The 6,000-nt window shown below is 41.5% G+C and overlaps 1 protein-coding gene across 6 annotated transcripts in view; it reads left to right on the top strand.

Moving 5' to 3' along the window:
* The first annotated feature begins 1,054 nt into the window (after positions 1 to 1,054).
* The window catches only part of AOPEP (aminopeptidase O (putative)), a 183,883-nt gene continuing 178,937 nt past the window's right edge, over positions 1,055 to 6,000 (top strand). For 5 of the 6 annotated variants that reach the window (XR_008483681.1, XM_054286093.1, XM_054286077.1 and 2 more), the window contains exon 1: positions 1,395 to 1,479. The gene's annotated coding sequence lies outside the window, so the exon portion shown is untranslated. Of the gene's footprint in view, positions 1,098 to 1,394; positions 1,480 to 6,000 lie in introns of those variants that run through there. The other variant, XM_054286070.1, reaches the window with a different exon arrangement.

Here is a 6,000-nt window from a genome sequence, read left to right as displayed (position 1 = left end):
CCTGCATATCAGTCACATGTCCCCACCTCAGTGTGAAAATAAATAGTGTGTGTCTCCACGTGGATATTTCAATGTGCCCACCAGGGCTGGTGCAAATGGCTGGGCAATCCCAACACTGAACATCACCACCAGCGACTGCACCAGTACAATTCCTGCCCTGGCCCTCTTACCCCACACCGAGGTAGAGGGAAATTCACAGAATCACAAAACAGTTAGTGTTGGAAGGGACCTTTGAAAATGATCCAGTCCAGGATCATTTGGAAATGACCACCTTTGGAAATGATCCACCCAGGTAGGGTCACTTACAGCAGATTACGTAGGAACACATCCCTGTGGGTTTTGAGTATCTCCAGAGAGGGAAGCCCTTCATCTTCTGCACAGCCTGTTCCAGCGTTCTGCCACCTTCAATTTAAAATAAATTCTTCCTTATGTTGAAGTAAAATTTCTTATGTTTATAGCCACTGTTGCCACTGTTTATGACCTCTTCCTGTTGCTCCTTGTCTCTCTTTTACTGAAGAGCCCAGAACTGGACCCAGCACTCCTGATGCGGCCTCACGAGGGCCGAGCAGACGGACAGCACCACTTCCCTCAACTTTCTACATTCTTCCCGATGCCCCAGGACATCCTTGGCCCTCCTGGCCACAAGGGCGCTGCCGGCTGATGGGCAACTTGTCATCCACCAAATCAGCCTCTAGCTGGGGAGGCGAGGCCAGCTCTGCTGACAGCAGACGCCTTACACTCGCTAGCCCGCACCCGGGCCGCCGAGGGCCGCGGGGGCGCCGGCGGCGGGGCAGGCCCGGGCGGCGGCAGGGCAGGCCCGGGCGGTGGCGGTGGCGGTGGCGGTGGCGGTGGCGGGGCGGGCCCGGGCGACGGCGGTGGCGGGGCGGGCCCGGGCGCATGAGCTCATCCGCGGGCGCCGCGGCCGCGCCGTAGGGGCGGGGAGGTGAAGCCGGCGCGGCGCCTGGCGCGGGTAGGTGGCGGCAGCGACGGCAACAGCAGCTCGGGCGCCCGGCGGGGCCGGGCAGGGGACGGCGTGTCCACGTGTGTCCCCGCACACGCCCCGGAGCCGGCACGCAGGCGGGGCAGTGGCCGCCGCTGTAAGTGTTCCTTCCCTGTCCGTCGCCCCCGTCCCCGTTCTTCCCGCCGGGTCCCGCCGCGCTCGGCTGGACGGGCCGGCATCCCTGTCCCGCAGCGCTCCGCCACGCCTTGTGCGAGGGAGGCGCTGCTGGAAGTGACAACATTTTCCATCCCTGCCTTTCCTCACCAGCTAAATGGCTGCGCCCAGAGCATAGGGAGCAGTGGAGGCGGAATGCAAGGCACTAAGGAGCCTGCGGCCGGCGATCGCTGGTGTCCTTTTTCACGCAGCTTGGATCGATGGCATTCTTGTGGGCTGCTGGTGTCCTGATAGAACTTTAAACGTGGATGTGTTCGACCCTCTCAAATCTGTTCCACTCATTGTCCTCTTTACAGGGGAAACACGTAGGTGAAACTCCTGTCTTAATAAATGGTGGCGTGTAATTCATCTGAGGATCTCAGTTTAGTTGTATCCTTTACTCAGGATAATGGTTAGATGTCAGACATCTAGTTAAATGGCTGAGATGGCTTGCCAGTGTCAACATTGAAAAGACTTTTTCTGATTCCAGCCTTAAGGATTTAGTTCTTTGACATTGTAGGTATTATTCATTAACTACAGTTGCATTAAGCTGAAAACAGTCATTCTGTTTCAGCACGGATTTTATTTGGGCGATTCCTATATATGAATATCGTCAGACATGCATGCTCCGTGTCCTGAAAGTCAGTCGCACAGAACCTTTCCTTGTGCATTTTGAATGGAAATAAAATCCAAAGTAGTTCCTCTTTAATGCTGTTCAGCATCTCTATAGAATCACTCGCTTTAGAGGGACCACTGAAGATTATCTAGTCCCTGTTCAAGCAGGGTTAGGTATAGCAAATTACCCAGGCCCATGTCCACCTTGAAATAATTTTGTAAAATAAAAACTGGAAAATTCTGTCCTTACACAAATGTTGGTTGTGGGGTTGTTTTGTTTTTTAATTTTGGTGGATTTTTTGATAAATAATGTAATAGATTGGTAGATTTGCTGGCTGAAAATTGTAAAACACATATTTGGTCTCTCTTTAAGTATTTGGTCATTACTGTAATACAAATAATTGTCAATGGAGTAAGGAGTTTTCTCTCCTGGCTTATTTTTTCAGCTCATTGAAATAAATTTCCCTCTCTGCTAACTTGCTGCTGTAGTTGGTAAAGAAGGTCTTCCGTTATACTCATTATTCGTATGGTTTTCAGATTTTAAAGGAGACTTCTGGAATGGTACCAATTGTTTTATCAAGGAATTTCAGTGACTGAATTAATTTTCACATTAAAGCCTCATTACAAAATGCGCTGTTTTTCTTGTGATGCAGAGTGAGGTCTGTAAGCTCTCTTCTGTGGATTGCTTTATAGTAGTTTAACATGAGCAAATGTTTCTGTTAGTTTGTTTAAGCCTTACTTTCATCTATAGAACCCATTCTTGTCTTAAAAAGGCTTAAGGTCTCTTAGGTATTTGTCTGATGTGTGTGTAGGGAAAAAAAGTTTGTAATTACCAAAAATAATGTGTACATATTTCTTGGTATGTAAAGAGTAAAATTATTGTTGATACTGGTGGTCAAAACTGAGTTCTTAGTAAGATCTTAGTGTCTTATATTGAGTAGAAAATGTATAAACCTGGATTTGGAAGGAGCTGTCTTGAAAGCAGTTTAAATGGCATTAGTTATAAACATCTTCTAATTATCAAAGAGAATGTTTATCCAAAGGGTGCTTTTTTTTTTTCATTTTAAAGTTTCTTTAAATGTTAAGTACCGAGCATTATAGCCTTAATTCTAACACCTGCTTGTTGAAAGCAATTGAATTAGCTTTTATGTACAGATGAAGAAAATTATGCTAGGCTGAAGGTGAAGAGAGTCCAAACATGGCTTAATTTACTTGTATAAAAAGGTGGCATTTAAATGTGTCTGAATATTGGCCATTGACCAGGGGCCACAGGAAAATACAGGAAAAGTCTGTGTCACTGAAATTCTTCTACACCTTTTGAAGAAGAGCATGAGTACATAACACAATCAAGTACTCTGTGCTTCGGAGATCCTTGTTTGTCGATCGGGATATTAGCTTACATTGCCAGCTCAGGTGCACCTGCCAGGCTATGTGCTCAAGTGGCTGTGCATGGAAATAGCTATTTCTGCTGATCAAAGCAGATTATTCTGGCAGGATCTTCAAGCAGACTTAGCATTGGTAGGGTTCCTCTGACCATCCTTAGTTTGATAGAAAACTAAATTTGTGTAAATTTCTGTGGAGTTACTTAAATTGGACTGTTATTTCAGGGAATGAGTTTGTGTGGGGTGTGAAAAACAGAAAAGCTGAGATAGAAATGGGCACCATCTTAGGGGTTGATGCCTGCTACTTGTGTCAGCATTTGGGTGTTACTTTGTGTGACTTTGATTTTGCACAATAAAAAACAGTGGTATGGTTTGCAAGGCATTAACTGGTTTATGTATGCAAATATTTGCAACAACTCCATGCTGGGAGTTTTCCAGGGCCTGCTAGATATCAACTACAGAGCTGTAACTGCTTGGATTGCTTGGAGACTTGATTTTCTATCCCTCTTTTCATTCATTTTTGCTTTCTAAGATTTTGGAAATGCATGGAAAACAACAACTGCAGTTGTGGTCTGAAACAAGATGTATTTTGTATATGCTTCATGTTGGGTGTATGCCTTCATGACAAGATGCAGAACTATCTTAGGCAGCTGTGTTTGCCTTTCAGAGCTGTGTAAGCCATGACAGTGTCCCATGTGAGACAATCCTTCACTGGCTGGTGTAGCAGGAGTGCAGGGAAATTAGGTGTGTGCTTGGAAAGGGAGTAGATAATTCAATACATCCTTGATAGTGTGTTTCTAGCTTCTGACATTATATTATGACGTCATCTCTAATGACCACACATCTTCTGTTTTTTAAGATGGGTTTATTTGGGGTTTTTTAAAGTTTGTAAGGCTTTCACTTGCTTCCACCTAGTAGTGCCCCTGATGGACATTTCAAGAAGTTCAGAGGCTTTGCTAATTTTCTTCTCTGGATTATTACTGTAAGAGTGGAGTAGACTGGAGTAGTTAGCTATTAGCATTTAAAATAACAGCTTCTTGGATTACTGAAATATCAATGTCAGTTATCATAATTGATCACTCTAGTTTTTAATGTGCTGTTTACAAGTTTAACTAGACTCCTTCGTATAACAGTTCTCCTCTTCCCCTTTCTGGTTCACTATTTGAAATGGGTATTCTGTGGAGTTCAGCTGTCCCTGGGTTTTTTTTTTTTTCCCCAGCTTTCACTGGACAGAATTATATTTTGAAGTTCTTCTCTATCTCTTTATTTCCTTGTTGCTTTTAACTTTAAAACCTGAGACTTTGAGTTACAGTGTATTGCCTATCAAAAAGAAACTTCCCCCCTCCCCTCCCCATACATATTTTTAGGAAGCTTAATCTTGTGTACTTTGCAACTGTGTTTTATGTTGCCTGGAAACTTTTTTTCCTCATATTTGCTTTCAGAGACCTGTGTTTCTAATTCAAGCTGATGCATTTTGTATTGAGTGGAAAACAATGTTATACACATATAATTCCCCAAAGGATCATGTCTCTCCTGTTTCCCATTCTTCATGTCTTTTATGCAATGCTATTATGTGCTGCTGATCAAGATTGACTCTATTAAAGTTGGCCACCGTCTGCTGTTATTGTTTATTGTTTTGTGAACATCTGTCTACTAAAATATTAAAACATAAAACCAAATAATCAGCTTTCCCTGTAATTTTATTACTTGTATTACTTACAAAATGTATTTACAAAGTAAACTTAATAAGAAAGATCCATTGAATTTAAGGTCTATCTTTAAAATATACTAGTAATTTTTTATATCTCTTAGTGTGAAAGAAGTATGACATTAAACACTGTTTATGAAATGATCACCAGGACTTTGTAGCAGCATTACAATTTCTACTTTTTTTTTTTTTGCCAGGAGTTCACCTAGTGAACCTCCTTTTCTAAAGGTGAAATGCGTTAATTGCACAGAAATTAAAACCAGATACTCATATTATGGGCGTAATATAGCAAAAAATATTACAGAAGACAATGAGACAATGTTGAATAAGAGACATATTTTAAAAAAAAAGTCAAAAAATGTATCTTTTCTGTGATGCCAGTACCTTGATATATATGTAAGATAGTGAACAACTTATCATACCAAATTCAAAGAATATTTCCCAGAACAGGATATTTATGAAGCAGTAGTAAAAGATTTATTGTTTACATACACAAAGCTGAAATATGTGCAGAGAACTTTCAAGGTGTAGAGCAAGGGGTTTGCTTCAGAAGGTGAGGTAACATGTTTCCTGTATTATATCAACACCATGATTAGAATTTGTTCTCTTTACCTCTTAAGGAAAAGTGAAAAGAAATACAGAATGAATGGCAAATACTAGACTTAATTAGTTATGTGATTGTACACAGTTTGGGTGTTTATTTTTTTACACTTCATCTCAGTCTATACCTAATTTGTCACATAAAATGTAGGAAATTATTCTTCGTCAGAAAGAATGCTTTATTTTTTTACCTGGGCTTGAGTTGCAAATTTGTATAGCATTGCAGCCGCTGTTGATCCTGCCTAGTACTTCAATAGGCTGTATTTTATACCAGCAGTAGTAACTATGTTGGAGGGATAATAATACTGTGATTTATTTACAATTTTTGGGAAGACTTGATTGAAGAAAAGATACCATGAAGTTATATTTAGTCAAATGCTGTTGGAATCAAATGGTAAATAAAATAATTATTTACAACTTGTTCAGTTAAACCACCCAAATTATCATGTATTTATGAAAAGACATCACAGTCTATACAAAAAAGAGAATGGGGTTTACATATTTGATAGTTGCACAGCTACCTTTTTCCTCCTCACCAGTCC

Source organism: Melozone crissalis, unplaced genomic scaffold (genome assembly GCF_028551555.1).
Source record: "Melozone crissalis strain CALT ecotype California unplaced genomic scaffold, PUWL_Pcris_2 ptg000005l_1, whole genome shotgun sequence".
NCBI lineage: Eukaryota > Metazoa > Chordata > Aves > Passeriformes > Passerellidae > Melozone > Melozone crissalis.
The sequence above is the reverse complement of the archived record's forward strand: the minus strand, read 5'-3'. Positions and strand labels throughout refer to the sequence as shown.